Consider the following 18782-nt stretch of genomic DNA (forward strand, 5'->3'; position numbering starts at 1 on the left):
GAGGGGAGAAGGGGAGAGGGAGCCAGTGTTCAGATGTCTTCCTTTTCCACACAGTTGTTAGCAGTTCCTGCAGCAACTGAGAACTGCGAACCTGACACATCAGAAAGTTTCCTGTGGCTTGAAGTCAGACTGCTGCAAACTGTGTTTGTGGGGGCTGAAAGCAGACTCGGCTAGGGCAGTTTTATTGCACTTGGACTGGCTTCAATCTCGGCTTTATGATTAATTCACACACACACACACACACACACACACACACTATATATATATATACATACACACACACACACACACACACACTCACACACACATATATACACACACATACAGAAATTACCCAGGAATCTATGTGAGGATTCCAGAAGCAAACTATTAGTTTAACTCTCATGACTGCTCCTTTCCCAAGTTCAATATTACATCATTTAGTTGGTATAAAATTATTTGAAAAGCACTAGCTAGCTGTTGAATCCAATTGCAAAGTAACCACATCATTTCCCTTCCAGACAGAACTGAAAATTAGCTTTGGAGAGGGGGGGGGATGAGAATCCTTTACTTTGCAGCAAAGTACAGAACAGATTAGCTCAATGTCTGCACCCTGAGTCCCTTTAGGGAGAGGGGACGAGATATAAATAAAGCATTATTATTATTATTATTATTATTATTATTATTATTATTATTATTATTATTATTATTGTATGACACAGCAAACAAGATAGATATGCTGGATTTCGTTTCACAAAATCACAAGTTGAACACTTCCCAAGTGTCTAGGACTGTGGGATGTATTTTCAGATGATGTGCGCAGATCCCAGTAGGGTGGCCTTTTGCAGTTGGCGGATCATAATTTTGTCAATGTCTATTGTTTCTAAATGCTGGCTGAGATCTTTTGGCACAGCACCCAATGTTTTATTATTATTATTATTATTATTATTATTATTATTATTATTATTATTATTCTCACCTGAATATTTATGCCCAGCATTGGCAGCATAGTGCGTCTGTTTGTATCCACATGGGACCTCATCAGATGCAGGATCCCTACTCCACTGCCTCATTTCTACACACTTTAAAAAAATTTAAAGACAGTATCCCAGGGAGCCCATCATACCAGACAAAACTACTCATGGGATTCCATCTTTAAAACGTGTTTAAAGTGTGTAGAAACTGGAATGTGGTTTGTGGTAAGAGAAATTATAACTATAATGGATTTTGCCTAAATTACAAGGTTGGTAAGTGGTCTACCTTACAGGACTGATTGTGCGGCCATTTTATAAGCAAGGCTGGTGGGTGGCCATTTTGCAGGTCTTACTTGCAACAGCTCAAAAGAGCAAGGGAGAGGAGCAGTCAGGCAGCCATTGCAGTAGATGCAGTCTGATTGGCTGATGCAAATGAAAAGTTGGTGGAGCCAAAGTGACAGTCAGAGCCAGGGAGCCAGAGAATTCTTTTTCAGTTGGAGTTTGGAATTTAGTCAGTTAGCAGTTGGGTTTGGAAATCAGTCAGTTGGGAACTATGTTGTTAAAAGGAAGCCTCTTTGAGGAATATAGTTAAAAGTCTTCAGGAAAGGAAAGGCTGAGAATATATTGTGAACTCTAAAGTCTAGAGTGTCACTGTTTAAATCCCAGGAAGAGTGGATTTAAAAGTAAATTGTCCTGTTTATGTTTCCTTGGTGAAGGAACATATTTATACAGAAACCAAGTTATAAGACCATCCTTTGAAGAGAAAAGCATAAGCCTTTAATGAAACCGCTAAACATCTTTACTGATCTATGTTAATGAAACCATTATGCATATTTAGTGTTCAAAAACAAATAAACAACAATTTATTGTTTTTCCTCACACAAAGTGTCTCGTGTGTCTCTCTCAATAACCTAATCTTGAAGAGGCTCCTGAATAAAGCATTGGTGGCAGCATTGGTTGAAGTAGCAAGTTCAAATCCTCTACATTTTAGTGGCAGCAGAAATAAAAGCCTTTGCAATTCTGGCAAATTTGAAAAATCATCTCCATTCTATATTGTTGAAACCCCCAATCATCCATAATAACCATCAATATTCCACTGTGGTCCCACACAAAGTCTTCTTTGGTGAGGAACCAGACTAAAATTATGGCATGTTAATTTTTACTTGATCTTCGCCTCATCCATGGGATTGCTAGATATGGATCTTGGGAAAGTTACCTTTTGAACACAAAACTCAGAAACTCCAAACTAGCATGGCCACTGGGGAATTCTGAGAGTTGCAGTTTAAAACAGTTGCTTTTCTGAGTTTTAAATGTAATACTTTTTATATTTGTCTTTACTTAGAATAAAGGTTTTAACATGCTCACTCCTTCACAATCTTTCAGGAAACATAGTGATTATATTTTTTTGGTTAGTTTGATTTTGTTTTCGCTTTGCTGATCACATTGCCACACCAAAACGAATTTCAGCACTAAATATAAAAATTAAGAGGAGGAAGAAATCAATTCACAAATTCCCAACTCAAGTCTTACAAGTACAGACTGAGCATCCTTATCCAGAATTCAAAATCTAAAATATGAACTCTAAAATCCATGGGTGGCTGAGAAAGTGATTATTTTGCTTTCTGATAAAATTTTATTATTATTATTATTATTATTATTTAAAAATTGCATGGCAATAAATAATTTAGACTTGGCAGAGTACATTCTAAATCCATGGCATGCAGAAAAGGCCATCTTTTTTGCACATGGTTAATGCACTTTTTCAGAAGAAAGCTCAACACCTAGCAAATGCGCCAACAGTATAACTACTTCTGAGAAGATATAAATAATATGGCACATACCAGGCAAACTAGACATAATAGTAGTTGCTGATCTCTGAATGTGTTGAAGCTTCTAATCTATTTTCAAGAGAAGCCCCTATGCTATGCACCTCACATTGCAGTAATCCATTCTGTAAATTACTAGGGTATGGATTAACTTGATTCATGCCTACCTTGGGAAGGAGTTGAGCATTGGACTATGACTCTGGAGACCAAGGAGGCCTTGCTGCACAAATTTACCCATGATTGGAACACCAATGTTAAATTAGCATTATATTAAGTATACTTCTGATTTCCACATGCCAGAGGTCAGCCACAAATGAAACTGATCTCAACTATGTCTTGTTTATTAGTTGCCATGAGATCACTGGCATGAATCTGAAAAGCAAAATGTTGGACTGAACAAGTTGGGCACTGATCCAGAAAAACATTTTTGCTAGAGTTCCCAGGCCTTCTGTCCCTGTTTTAAGTTTCCGATACTGGAGACTTACCCCCTCTAGATACACTTGCTCTGGTCAAGCTGTTCAAAATCTGGGCAGTATCTGAATCTTTAGTAATGCTGCCTTGGTGGCAGAAGCAAAGATGCAGCAACAATTTAAAAGGATTTTAAATAGCATGTGCTGGTCATTGGAGACTCTCCAGGGACTCTGTGTTCCTCATCTTTTATTAAGCTGGTAATACACAGAGTTCAGCAAGACGTCTGGGCTACACTCAAACCCCTGTCTCCTTCTCCATTGCTTCTCACATTTATCTCTCTCCTCTTCCCTCTCTCCTGTCTGGATCCAGAGGCAGGGCAACCAACACCAGGGCATCCTGCTGGAGTTTTTTCTTGTCGCTGCCACTATACTATGTCCCCAAGCCACCATAACTATTGTGGAGAGATTGGGTGTGACAGATATAGGAGACAGTGAAATGGCTAGACTTTCATATGTTGGATTAAAATACTCAGTTTTAGGAAAACACGATTACACAGAGGGGAAACATCAAAATGATTACACAGAATCCCAGTGTGTTTGCATGTGCATTGCAATGGAGGAAGAATAGAATTAAATGAATTCAAGAGGATGCTTGATTCAAAATTCTGATTCCCCCTCCCCTCCTTTACATGCCTGGATATGGTCCTGTTGAAAAATGTACAAATTGAGTCAGACCATACTGTCAAAGCAGTAAAAACAAGAGGTGGCAAGGTATTGCATGTTGATTAGACCAGGAAGATGCAGATTAAACTCTTTTGCATAGAAAATAGATTTTTTTTACAATGTTAAGAAAATCCTGTTTCCTTACAAAAAATGATATTTTCTGCATAAAAGAACCACACTTGACTTTTGTCCAAAATAAGTCCTACACTATTATAATTTGTCATCATTTACCTGGTGATAGGACATGACCATCTGCAATTAATGGTTCAGGTCCTACTTATCTTTGTGATTGTATCTCCTTCTCCGAACCGGCGTGAGCTCTAAGATCTGCTGGGGAGGCCCTTCTCTTGCTCCCGCCTCCAACACAGACACGGTTGGTGGGGACGAAAGAGAGGGCCTTCTCGGTGATGGCCCCTCAGCTCTGGAACTCTCTTCCCAGGGATATTAGATTAGCCCCCACCCTGTCCACCTTCCATAATGACTTGAAAACTTGGATGTTCCAATGTATTTTTGAATAATTGTTTAGCTCCTGAACAGGCCTGCCCAGCCCTAATTTATTGTTTTGGGTTTTTTCCCAGCACTTTATACCTAACCCCAGCCCTATAGTCTGCGTTTTGCACAAGCCCCTTCCCTGCCCTCTCAAAGCTGAACATGCCCACTTTTTCCGGCTACTGGTTGTGATGTCACTTAATGTGTTTTTGTGATGCTTTTAGTTTTTTGGTTTTAATTGTTTTAATTACTTTGTTTATTTGTTATATGTTTTTAATTGTGTTACTTTGTAATTCTGTTTATGTTGGGCTTGGTCCCCATGTAAGCTGTCCCGAGTCCCTACAGGGAGATGGTGGCAGGATATAAGAATAAAGTTGTTGTTGTTGTTGTTGTTGTTGTTGTTGTCAGAAATTGTGGATCTGGATCTGCAGATAGGGAGATTCGCTATATAGTAATTTTTATGCAAGACTTGAAAATTGTTTCAAAGTTCTTCAAAGGGAAACAAGTTTTGGAAATGCTGGTTTCGAGTGTTGAAACTCACTGTGTGCTGCTGACCATTTATCCTCTCTCAGCCTAGCATGCCTCGGTGTTTTGAGAACAATTTAGGATAGAGACAAGATGGGTGCACAGCCTTGAACTTACTGGAGAACAGGCTGGATATTAATGTAAATAATAACAATTGTACCGCCAGGAAACACTCCTGTGACATCATCAGTACCATGATGTCTTCTGTGATAGTTGGTTTTCAAGTCTCAGGGTTTGAGGTGTTCCTGACCCAGCAGCACATTGTTCCAAGATATCTGCTAGTTTCCTTGGCACACGTCACCAAAGCAATTATATTACCAGCTGACCTCCTCGAAAACAGAAATTTGCTTTGCTGCGGCAGAAAGACTGCTATGTTTGTTGAAAGAAAAAGATAAGCATTAACAGTTGCGCTGAGATAACGGAAAATATCTTGATTCATCAGCAAGCAAGATACTATTCATGGATTTCCTTCACCTATGTTTTTGTTTTTGCTCACCTTACAAGGTTATTACATATAGGGGTTTGACGTTAGCCATGGATTCATGAGGAGTTGGGACATAATGCAACCGGGGGGGGGGGGGGGGCAGTAATACTGTGAGCAGAGAAAAGGGCTGTCTGTTTTTAGAAGCATTGAAAGTCTGGTTTCTTTAACCTCTCTTTGTAGTGTTTATATTTTACAATTTGCAAAACCAGCTGCTGGAATCTTCAACATAGCAACTCTGTAGTTTGTGTAAAATTACATTTTTATCACTGTTTCCGTCACTACTCTGCTTTCTCTCATGTTCCTTCTTACCTTGTCTTAAATCTGAAATTCAGATTTAAACTTAACAACGTGCCTTTATTTAATTCACACATAGCTACATCTTCCCACATAGAGATTGCAGTTCCTTTCTAGGCATATTTTTCTAACCACTTCATCACATTAGGCAGGGAAATGTGTGGCAGAGGAGAGCAGAGAAGAGCTCAGTCTTACTCTGTTTTTTAATGAAACGGATGTTTTCCCTGCCTTCTATCACTCTGTTAAATGTCTCTGTTTCCTTTCCGTATTCTTTCACTGCAATCACCTTTACATTACAGATTTGGCTCCGCCCACCATCTCTCTTCCTGGTTATTGTTGATAACAGGGAGGGAAGGAAAGTAGTGATTCTCTCTCTCTCTTTCTCACTCCCTTCCTCTCTCCCTCCCTCTCCCCCTCTATAACTAACAGGACTGAATAGTATGGAGCTAGGGAAAATAGAAAGAAAAAGAAAGAGGGGCCAACCAAGAGCAAGATGGATGTGTAGACTTACATAATCAAAGTAGATAATGTGGAGCATCTGCTTTAATAGTCTGGATTATATGGCAGTGTAGAAGGGGCTGCAGTTAAAGTGATGCCAGACTGCATTAATTCTACAGTGTAGACAGAGCAGGTCCAAGGTAATTTTCAAGTATAGGCGAACAGAAATTTTGCCCCCCCCCCCCAAAAAAACTAATCACTGAAAAATAAAAGCATTGGATAAGCAAAAATGTTGGATAATAAGGAGGGATTAAGAAAAAGCCTAAATAAAGAACAACACTCAAGGGAAATCCAGACAGGAAGCAATCAGGGACAGCTAATACCTCCCAAAAAAAGATTCTCCCAGGCAAGAGGAAGCCAGGCCTTGAAGCCACAGGGCCATTAAATGCTAATCAAGGTGATTAATTACAACATCCACACCTGCCGCCCAACAGACAAGAGCTCTTTCTCCCACCCTGGACATTATTCCACAGACAAATAAACCCCACTTGCCTTGCTTCCAACAGACGGCTTCCAGAAGGCCCACCCAGCCCAACAGAAGGGCCAACGCAGACTCCAGAGTGCCCGACGCGAGCTCTGGAAGGCCCAGCGCAGGCTCACCGGAAGGGCCGACGCGGGCTTCCGGAACCTGCTCTGGGCCTTCCAGAGCCCGCGTCGGGCACTCTGGAGCCCGCATTGGCCCTTCCGGTGGGCTGGGCAGCCCAAAGAAGGCCCAAAGAAGGCCCACAAGCCCTGAAGAAGGCCTGCAAGGCCAGAAGAAGGAGGCGGGGCGTGGCGCCATCTTCCCGGGGGCCTCACTGCACCCCCAAAATGATTGCACCACCAGCGGCCGCTTAAATGGCCTTGTTGGTGGACCGCCTCTGAGTGTAGATGCACCTCCAGAAAATCATGATTCCGGTTTTGGTTCAGTTATGAATGTCTTCCTATTCATTTAACTAAAAGCAACTTTCAAAACTTTTAGGGGTTAGATGTGTCTTAAGTAGGAGATGGTAAAGGGGAGAGCATTTAGTTCACTTGCTCCTGCCCCCATTTTGTGTTTTTAAAAAAAGACTTTGTATTTAAGTTGGTAGTGTGTTGTAGCCCTTAAGACATCAATTGATTATTTTCCCCAAGTGGATTATCGGTTTTGATAATCTGAATTATATGGCAGTATAAAAGGGGTCTGAGTCTACATTGCCGTATAATCCAATTCCAAGCACATAATCTGGATTCAGAAATTAGATTATATGACAGTGTAGATGGAGCTCCAAAAAGGTTTTATTCACAGTCTCCTTGCTAAATGTCCACAAGCAGGTTAAGACCTTTTTCGTTTTAATTTCATCAGGCCTTTCAAGACTGTGACTGCTCAAAGGACCCGAGCCTTGCAGAAATATGCTGTACAATCTATTCATATAGATTTATATCTTCATATAAAACTGGTTTGAATTTTATGGACAGCTTAATGATATATTTAGCTTTTGTATTTAGGATATTTTAAGGGCAGTAAACTATTTTGACATACAGACAAATAAGAAGGGACAACAACAACCAAAAGGCTTTAGGCTCACCATCTATCAAATGTATAAGTTTGCACTGGGATATATGTTTCACTTGTTATATTGATACGTATGGCCTCCAAACTATTGGTAGTGCTAATATAGGCTACCTATTGAATCATGGAGTCGCCAGTGGCATAGTGGGTTAAACCACTGAGCTGCTGAACTTCCTGGCTGAAAGGTCAGCGGTTCGAATCTGGAGAACAGAGTGAGCTCCCACTGTTATCCCCAGCTTCTGCCAACCGAGCAGTTCAAAAACATGCAAATGTGAGTAGATCAATAGGTACTGGTCCAGCAAGAAGATAAGGGTGCTGGCCACATGACCTTGGAGGAGTCTATGGACAATGCTGGCTCTTCAGCTTACAAATGCAGATGAGCACCAAACCCCAGAGTTGGACACAACTAGACTTAATGTCAAGGGAAAACCTTACCTTTACTATTGAATCACTGGAACCTGTATATAAGTGTTGAACTATGAAAATGCTATTGATACTTTAGCTGAGACTAACAATGGGATTTTGACTGAAATAAGTATATTTTCCCATTTGCTGTTATATTACAAATTGGAATGGACTATGCCTTAAGTTATCTTTTAAAACTACCTCTCCCAAATTCTTCCAGACAGCATGCCATGTCCCAAAGCTGCAATGTTTCCATGCTGCGGTTTCCATGAGATCCATTTTATCAAACGCATGTTTGTTCTCTCTCCGCCTTGCTTTTCAAACTCGCACAATGCTGAATGTTTTATGGATATGTATTAAAAATGTAATATGGCAAGTTACGAGGTTTAGTCTCCTGGTAATCATTATGAAAACATACACCATTGTAGTAAAAAAACTGTGTGGAGCCATAGAGTACCCCCATCTTTGTGGGGGCAGGGTAAATAACATCTCCTGTTTCCGGATAGGTAGGGGAAGGTTGGGGGAGTTAGCATACTTTTAAAGGAAAAACTTATTGGAAGCATTTGAGGGATGCTTTACATTTCTGTTTATACTGAATACTTGCATAAAACGTTAGCATTTGAGGAAGTAATGTTTTAAACTTTCTGGCAGTAAAGTGTGCAGAGAGTGAGCGAATGAGCCAGTGAGCACAACTTCCTTCGTGTCACTGAAGCATGAAACCTTCCCTCTCGATTCATAAAATAGGGGGAAAGAAAAAAGCCAGCACCATGCTATATTCCTGGTGAGCAGGAACAAGCTAGTGTGGTTCATGTCAAGGCTTGTAAGAGAACGAAGCTTGTTCAGACTCTTCCTCACCCCCGCTTCTCTGAGTCACAATCAGATGTGGACCGCTGCCGATTTCCTCATTAGACAGTCCTCACCATAGTTAGTCACATCAATGCCGCTAATTCATTACCTTTGAAGAGGAGCAGAAACGTTGATCAATTTCATTAGTGCTCTGCGTTCTTTATGGTGCTGCACACACAGTAACCAGGAACAGATGAAGGGCTTAAGGATGGAGGGAGACAGGGAAGCAGACGGGGAAAAACATACCAATCCTTGTACAATTTTCAGTACCTTCTAAATGACCCCAGCGGCTTCAGACTTCGAAGCTTTGCACGTTCAAAGTCGGAACTTTCACAAAACCCTGTCAGGGATGAAAGGGTCTGTTCAATCAGTATCCATATGCCGTGCAAAAATCAACCACAGGTTCACAGAAGAAGGATTATTTCCTGTACAATTTTCAACCATAGCTTCCTCATGACAGCAATCTGAGGTATTTTAAAACAGCTCTTGAAGGATTGGTTGGATTATATGATATTATTGTTCCCAAAGCATGGTGCAAAAATGGGAGCTGCTTTCAAAACAGTGCTGCATCCCTTTGACTGCAGGTATTATGTTCGGATAAAAATGCCCAAATGCTTTAAAATGTCTGCTGTTTAAAACTACCTAATAGCCAGTTTTTATATTGGATTCTCTATTTAACATATGTGTACGGAAGCCTTTGTATACCTGTAGAGGTCATGAGTGAGATGGCTACTATAGGAATAAAGAGCTGAAGTGTCTTTTTCTTTGCCCCACATTCTTTGCAGAAGAGAGCAAAGCTTTGCAGCTTACCTCTAGCTGTCGTCGCAATAAAATATAACAACATTCAAAATCTGCCTTTATCGGGCTACCTAAAATACATAAAAGACATTATGCAAGCTTTTAAAAATTCACTAGATACTCAATTAGGGAAAGAGGTTAAAATTATACAGGAAAAGAAAAATGATTATGTTAGAGGCAGAGCCTATCATTTGTCTCAGATGTTATTTCTGCTGTCAGTTAAGATGCCTTGGAGGAATACCCCTTTATCCCAGCTCCATCCCAATAGTCTATTTGTATATAACAAACATCTTTATATAGAGACTAGCTGTGCCCAGCCACGTGTTGCTGTGGCAGAGTATGGTGGTATGGGAAATAAAGTATTGAGGAATTGGTGGTAGTTAAGGTTAAGGTAAAGGTTTTCCCCTGACATTAAGTCCAGTCATGTCTGACTCTGGGGGTTGGTACTCATCTCCATTTCTAAGCTGAAGAGCTGGCGTTGTCCGTAGACACCTCCAGGATCATGTGGCTGGCATGACTGCATGGAGCGCCGTTACCTTCCAGCTGGAGCAGTACCTATTCATCTACTCTCATTTGCATGTTTTTGAACTTTAGGGTTGGCAGAAGGTGGGGCTAACAGTGGGGGCTCTCTCCACTCCCCCAATTCAAACCTGTGACTTTTCAGTCCAGAAGTTCAGCAGCTCAGCGCTTTAACACACTGCGCCATCAGGGGATATTATTTCCTAAAGCTTGTGAATATACAATATTTCTGATTGTTTTTTTTTGTCTGTTGGAGGGAAGTATGAATGCTGCAATTAGGCAAAATGATTAGGATGTAATGGCCTTGCAGCTTTAAAGACTGCTTGCTCCCTGAGGGAATTTTTTGTTGGGAGGTGTTAGCTGGCCCTGATTGTTTCCTGTCTGGAATTCCCTTGTTTTCAGAGTAGTGTTGTTTGCGATATTTTATGTGCTTCTACTGTCTGTGGCCCTGAGAAAACAGAGGATTTGACAGACTTTGGTGATGGGAATACTTTGTTGGGAGGTGTTAGCTGGCCCTGTGTGATACTCTAGGCTGCGTGAGCACTGGAAACCAGACACCAAAGCCAATAAACAATCTAATATCTTTATTAAAGAATTGAAGAAATAAAACAAAAACAAACAGAATATATAGTCCAACAATAGACCTTCTGGGAAAGGTCAAATATAGTCCAGTATTATAAAGTCCAATGTCCAGTATTCGAGTTTAAAGATGATAATCCAATTAACCGAAACACACTCAAACTTCCAAGCAGTTTGAGTGGGGAATAATCCAGGTCTTTTGCAAGAGTCTCAGGAAGCTAGTCCACGGCAAAGGAGTTCATGGCAAGGCAAGGAAACAAGGCAAGGCAAGGCTGAAGATAGTGGATCCAAACGTGGTCCTGACTTGACTAGAAGGCGAGGCGCATCGCCCGGTCTACTCGAGAGTAGCGCGCCACAAGGAACTAGAAGCGAAGTTAATCCTCCAACTGACACGTTGACACCGCGCTGGCTAGCCAGCGGGCAGAACTTTTAAAGGACTTCAAATCTCCCTTCAAAACAGGTGTCCAACACTTTTCCCAAGGGAAAAACTGGCTAGAGACAACATCTTTGCTAGATGCAAGCCTCCCTGGAAACTCTCAAGGGAAACGGGTTAGTCAGCAGCTTCTCTGGCTGCTAATCTCGCGCTCCTCCGTAAGTTAGCCTTCTCCGAGCGACTTGATTCCCAAAACACCCTCCTATCAAAGGGAGGGGAACTGCTGGGAACAGGCTTGGCCTCAAGGCCTTTTTTAATGAGCTTTGGGCTTGAACTGTCAACAGGGAGCATCTGGAAGGGAACAGACTCTTGCTGAGTCGGCATAAACCCTGTATCCTCGTCGCTCTGGTCCGCAACGAATACAGGATCATGACCCATTCCTGTGTGGAATTCCCCTGTTTTCAGAGTGTTGTTCTTTATTCAGTGTTTTGATTTTAGAGATTGTATTTTAGAGATTGTATTGAGAGATTTTATTATACCCCAGTAATTTTTATATATTCTGATTTTAGTGTTTTTGAATACTTGGAGCCAGATTGTATTCATTTTCACGGTTCACAGCAACACAATAATAATAATAATAATAATAATAATAATAATAATTATTATTATTATTATTATTATTATTATTATTATTATTATAGTAATGATAGTAATAATAATGACTTTGGTAATACACACTGCTTCACGCCCTGATTGTTTCCTTTGTGGAATTCCCAATTTCCCTGCTTTCAGAGTGTTGCTTTTTATTTATTGTCCTGGTTTTAGAGATTATATTGTTCCGTATTATTCTACCACAGTAATTATTTCATATTACAGTAGAATCTCACTTATCCAACATTCGCTTATCCAATGTTCTGGATTATCCAACACAGTCTGCCTTTTAGTAGTCAATGTTTTTGTAGTCAGTGTTTTGAATTCATTGTGATGTTTTGGTGGTAAATTTGTAAATACGGTAATTACTACATAGCATTACTGCGCATGGAACTACCTTTTCTGTCAAATTTGTTGTATAACATGATGTTTTGGTGCTTAATTTGTATAATGATTACCTAATTAGATGTTTAATCGGCTTTTCCTGAATCCCTTCTTATTATCAAACATATTCACTTATCCAATGTTCTGCCGGCCTGTTTATGTTGGAAAAGTGAGACTCTACTGTATATTTATAATCTTATATTATCTGCTTAGAACTGGATTATATGAGGCCCCTTCTACACAGTTGGATAAAATGCACATAGAAGTGGATTATATGGCAGTGTGGAGATAATCCAGTTCAAAGCAGATAATATAAGATTATAAATGGGTTATATAGCTGTGTGAAAGGGCCTTGAGTCTACACTGCCATATAATCCAGTTAAAATCAGATAATCTGTATTTTATAGGCAGTGTGGAAGAGGCCTAAGTGAGGCCTAACTCTGCCTGTCCCCTGGGCTGAGTGGGTTGCTAGTAGACCAAGTGGGTGGAGCTTAGCCTTCTAACTGGCAGCAATTGGATAAAAACAATTATTCATCTCCCTCTAATTAGGACTTTATTTTTCTTTTATTTTTGTTGTATGAACGTAGAGGCATGGATGAGGGGTTGTGCTGCCAAGTTTAGTGTTTCTCGGATGTGTAGTTTTGTTGTTTTGTCCTAGGCCGAAATTTCATTATCCTCATATATATATATATATATATATATATATATATATATATATAATAAGCCTAGATCTCTATCTTCTTCGTTTTCTTTGGTTAGCTGTTCCTTTCCCTCTTTATTGCAAAGAGTGGGGGTCACTGATTGGCTTATGTTAACAGCAAATATAAAGTACTATAAAATATTTTACAGCAAATACCTATTTATTTATTTATTTATTTATTTACTATATTTCTACTCCACTCTTCTCACTCTGAAGGTTACTCAGAGCAGCTTACAAATATGGCAAGATTCAATGCCACATTATAATGTAAATAAACAAATAGACAAATAATAAAAACAGGTCAAAATATATAAACACAATTAAAACAGTTAATTACCTGTGTTTTGTAGATACTCTATGGAGTTTAAAAATAAGCCATTAAATTTGGAATCTGACATGAGGCAGTTTTCAGCAACTGAAGCTGTGCCTACATGGGCCAAATAATGCAGACCTACATTGCAACTGCTACGGGAAGTCCACATGACATGGCTGGACTCACTGCAGAATCACTCTACCAGTCCCTAAACCAGAACAAGGGGAAACGAGAATGTACAGAGGGATCCTGGTGTTTCTGAGGTCTAGACAGCTGGATGGGCTGGATCCAATCTGATCCAGTGTTCACATTTCCAACAGTATGTTGCCAGCTAGAAAAAGTCTATGTAGTCACAGGAACAATAGAAGGAGTAGAACTGGTGGGTCTTTGTGAACTACATGGGCTAATGGCCTAGTACACAACATCCTGGTCCCAATAAGCCCAAAAATTGCAAAAGGTTCTTGCTAATCCTAATATGTTTTTGGATCAGTGACACAAGTTTTTTTGTTTTTCTATGAAATTGTTAACAGACAACTGAAAACAACCCTGCCAAGGCATTCCCTTCTCCAAAGATGAAAGAGCGATGAACAAGAATACTGCCATGGGTTAGTAAGTCATTGTTGACTCACATCAGACTTTTGATTCATCCTACAGTCAGAGCGTAGGAAAGGTTCTTTTTAACTGTAACTCCCAGAATCACCTAGTGGCCATATTGGCTGTGGGATTCTGGAAATTTGTTGTCCCCCAAAAGCACCAAGTGCCCAAGCTCTGAAGACTATTGTTTTAACCTTTTGCAAGCCCTAGGCCAAACTGTGCATTATGTACAGGGTGTTCCTGTATCTCCGTTTCCCCATAAGCAATTACAGATGTGCAGGCAGTAGGGAAAGGAATCCTTATGACCGGAAGGCAAAGGGGAAAAATTCCAAGGTTTGCCCTTGCATTTTTTTCCCATAGGCACTAGCTATGTTGGCTGGGAGATTCCTGGACCTGCAGTCCAAAAAAGGTAATGTTTCCTCGCTTTGGTTGAGAGACAGGTTTGTTCTCTCTGCTTCATCATTGCCTGACTACAGTAAATGCACCTCTCTTGGCAAGGCACATGTGTAAATCAGAGTAGACTTGGCACCAAGCTGCATGTGGAGGTGTGAGAAACATAGCTACTTCACTCTTCTTTCTCCATTGACAGGCAAGGGAAGGTCCCTGTCTTTCCCTAATTGAGCAGCTTATACGCTTTCCATTTCTCTCATTTGTGCTCTTCCCATTTGCTTCCCCACACCCCAACATAGTCTTTCCCAACACACCCAGCACTACTGTCACCTGTAGGATTTCTCTGATTGTCTATGACACATTGATGTTATTTAATGCCAGGGACTATGTAACGTCTGGCAATGATTGAGATTTGCATCCAGGCTTATTTAAAAGGCCAGATATTCTCCTATTCTTCCAATTTCATTTTGGAGAGCTGTATACATATTTTATTCATTCCATAATATTTTCTGTCAATTCCTGGTATAATCAGAGACATTTCCCAGGTTGGTTTATTTTAACCCAATTTATAAAACTGGAAAGAACAGGAACACAATCTGGGATTTTTTCAATCAATCAGTTTGACAAGTATATTTGCTTCAAAATTCACTTACCATTTAACAATGTTTGATAGTACAAGAGGGATTTCTGAATATCAGTAGCCATGGCTGGTCAAAGCTGGGTGCCTTGGTTGCCAGATTATTGGACACACACTCACCCCCCCCCCCCTCAACAACACACTGACCTTATGGATATCTTGGAAATGCAGTTGCAAAGGGCAATTGCTTTTGTTTTCGTGGGCAGGGCGGGAATCTAAAAAAATCATTTATGCTGATTCCATAATACAGTAGAATCTCACTTATCCAATGTTCTGGATTATCCAACGCATTTTTGTAGTCAATGTTTTCAATACATTGTGATATTTTGGTGCTAAATTCGTAAATACAGTAATTACTACATAGCATTACTGTGTATTGAACTACTTTTGCTGTCAAATTTATTGTATAACATAATGTTTTGGTGCTTAATTTGTAAAATCATAACCTAATTTGATGTTTAATAGGCTTTTCCTTAATCTCTCCTTATTATCCAACATATTCGCTTATCCAACGTTCTGCCGGCCCATTTACATTGGATAAGCGAGACTCTACTGTATTATTTAAGGGAGTAACTAAGAGGTGGTAAGATTTTATTTCCATTTTAAGAGCAACTTCTACTGAAGCATCTCTCTTCATATCTCACAATTTCTAGATATTCTGTGGGCTATGCCAACCCCTTCTGACAAATCCAGACGACATTGAAAGGTCACTTACACTGTGGTAAAACATATATATCTAAAACAAGATGTGTGTATGTAGGGGTCTTGCTCTGAAGAACATGAATGCCTTATAAGCTTCTAGATCTTCCACAAAATTCACAGCACCCCTGGAAAATTTGCTTCTTGTTGTGGTCACTGTTGTGTGCTTTCATGAGTTTTTTCTGAGGGTGTGTGAATCACCCAAAGTCACCCAGTGAGTTTCCATGACTGAGTGGGAATTGAACTCTGGTCCCCAGAGTCATGATCTAACATTCAAGCAACTACACCAATCTGAATCTCTGGAAAATTTGTATGGAACTGCAAAATCTCCCATGAAACTGCATGAAGCCCATGAGTTGCTCGATTCCCATCCCTGAAGAGTCACCTCACCAGTTTGTTGTGAGTTGTTTATTTAATTTATACCTCACTTTTCTCTCAGCAAGGGACTCAAAAGGGAAAATAAAATTGAGCTAAAATCTGATTTCACCAAAAGGGTTTGATTTCTTAATTATATAGTTTAAAGTATTTTAAAACAAATATAAAATATAAAGCATACAAAGATGTCCAGGGTAAGAGGAAAGAACCAATTTCTGTTAAACTGGTGTAAAAGGTGCAATTAGCAAGTGTGTGTCGAGTGAGATCCACCCATTGGCATGTGAGTAACCATGGGGATAGCACGGTCATTTAGTGAGGGCATCTGCATAGAGGTAACCTGGCCTTTGTACCCTTTGAATTGTTTGCTGCCTAGAGACATCCTGTGTCTGGCTGGTGTTTATTAGTCACTGTCTTGATTCTAGTGTTTTTCAATGCTGATGCCAAATTTTGTTCATTTTCATGGTTTCTTCCTTTCTGTCGGAATGGTCCATGTGCTTGTGAATTTCAATGGCTTCTCTGTGTAGTCTAAGAAAGTGGTTGTCAGAATGGTCCAGAATTTCTGTGTTCTCAAATAATATTCTGTGTCCAGGTTGGTTCATCAAGTGCTCTGCTACAGCTGACTTCTCTGGTTGAATTGGTCTGAAGGGCTTTTTATGTTCTTTGATTCGTATCCAGGTGCTGTGTTTGGTGTCTCTATGTAGACTTGTCCACAGCTGTATGGTATATGGTAGACTCCAGCTGTTGTTAGAGGATCCCTCTTATCCTTTGTGAATGTAGCATTTATTGAATTGTGTGTAGATTGTTTGTAGGTTATGTTTCTTCATCAGTTTCCCTATATGGTTAATGGTTCCCCTGATATAGGGAAAGAACACTTTCCCTCTAGGTGGTAGAAATAAAGCTTTGTCCAGCCTAGGATAATCTAAAAAATCACCAACCCCTTCTATTTCTGCTTCTTCTTTTTGAATGGCAGGGTGGGGAAATGATAGCAGCAATGGCCAGGAGCAGCTGGTCCCCTGGGGTGGTACTTTTTCATTTCTTGATATGACTCTCAGCTTATCTGTAGGTCATATCAAAATCCATAATTTTGGCCCCAGATCTTGCCTCAACTTATACATGAGGCCAAATTATACATGAGTCAAGATGATAATTTAAATATCAGAGTCCTTCCTAAATAAATAAAAAAAAGCCCGCTGAAAGAAAGATAGTGGAGAGGGGGGTCAATCAAACCTCATGTGGAAGTGATTTCCACAGGTTGAGTAACAACCACAGAAAAGACTGCAGTGTTCTCACCAAATGAGGTGGCGTGATGGTCCCACAATTGAGAGAAAAGCCTTTCTCCAAGATCTTAAAACTTAGACTGTGGGCCCATCCAGACAGATCCCAAAAACAGGATCTGTCTCTGTTTTACCGGAGGCATTGAAATGATGCCTCTGGTAAAATTGAATTAATTTGGAACAAAACAGGGTTTCCCGCGTTTGTTCTGAATTAATTAAACACCTGGTAAGATCCAGATCTTATCGTAAGATTCAGGTCTTACCAGGTGCGGGTCCTGTGAAGATTGGACCCAGGAACTGTGTCATGTGATTCCCAGGCCCAATCCACACAGCTATCTTGGTTTTTTTGGGTTCCAGGAGCCCAAAAGACTGAGAGGGCACCCCCCCCCCACCTCAAAGTTCCCCGAAAAAAGTAAATAAAACTTACCTGGCCACCATAACGTTTCTCCCTGAAATGATATGCCAAGAGATGGGGAGGGGGAGGAGGGAAATTCCCCATCTCCTGGCCTATCATTTCTTTGTGCCAGGAGGGCACGAGGAGGAATGTTATGGTGGCTGGGTAAGTTTTATTTACTTTTTAGTGGGAAATTTGGAGGGCTTCAAATTTCTAGGAGGGGGTGGGAGTGGGGACAGAAACCCGTGTCAAAGCAATCTGTTTGATTTCGTCATCATGGGAGAAGACTTGTGCTTGTCATTGACTTTGATTGCCATTGACTTTGATCATGCTTGCAGCTTCCCCTCAGATCTTCCCACTCAATATGGGGAGGTTGGAGATAGGGGAGGTAGATCTGGCATGTGGGCACTACACCTCTCCTCTCATAAATGTGGCTCAAGTTTAGCTTGCTGTCTTTACAGGAGCCTTGCTTGACTTCCTGACAGCCCATGACCTGGGAAGGACAAGTTTGTTTTGCCCAAGTCTACAAATGAGCAATTCTGAGTCAGCCAAGAAACTCCTGCAAATGATAACTCTCTTTCAGCCACAGGCAAAAACATTTTTATTCAGGCAAGCCTTTGGTATAGAAACCAGGATGATGGTAACTGCCTGGATGCTGACTCTCTAATATTTTTATTATGCTATTAAACAATTAGCCTGCATTACATGCTTTAATCAAGTTTTGCTTTCAGGTCTGTGCTTAGCTACTTTTATGTGTTGTTTGTTTGGCAGAAAGATGGACTAACAATTAAATAAATTACTGTTCAGATTTCATCTCCATGATTTCTTGGATACATCAAGGTCATCTGATGGCTTCCACAATAGTAGAAGGGTGGATTACTTCCATGTTTTAGTCCAGACTTTAAAGGAGTTATCCCAGGTTTCTCAAATAGGTTCAGCACCTTAAGTAGTTAATGCAAAACTTAGATTGGCTCCATCACCCCCTGACAAAGAATCCATCAGCGGCCATTGGCATTTGTAAGACAACCACTTACCGATTTGTGAGACAACCAATTGGCACTATAGAGAATCCTGCTATAGGATGACGTTGAGAAGAGAAGTGGAAGCTGGCCCACCAA

The sequence above is a fragment of the Anolis carolinensis genome, chromosome 1 (genome assembly GCF_035594765.1).
Source record: "Anolis carolinensis isolate JA03-04 chromosome 1, rAnoCar3.1.pri, whole genome shotgun sequence".
NCBI lineage: Eukaryota > Metazoa > Chordata > Lepidosauria > Squamata > Dactyloidae > Anolis > Anolis carolinensis.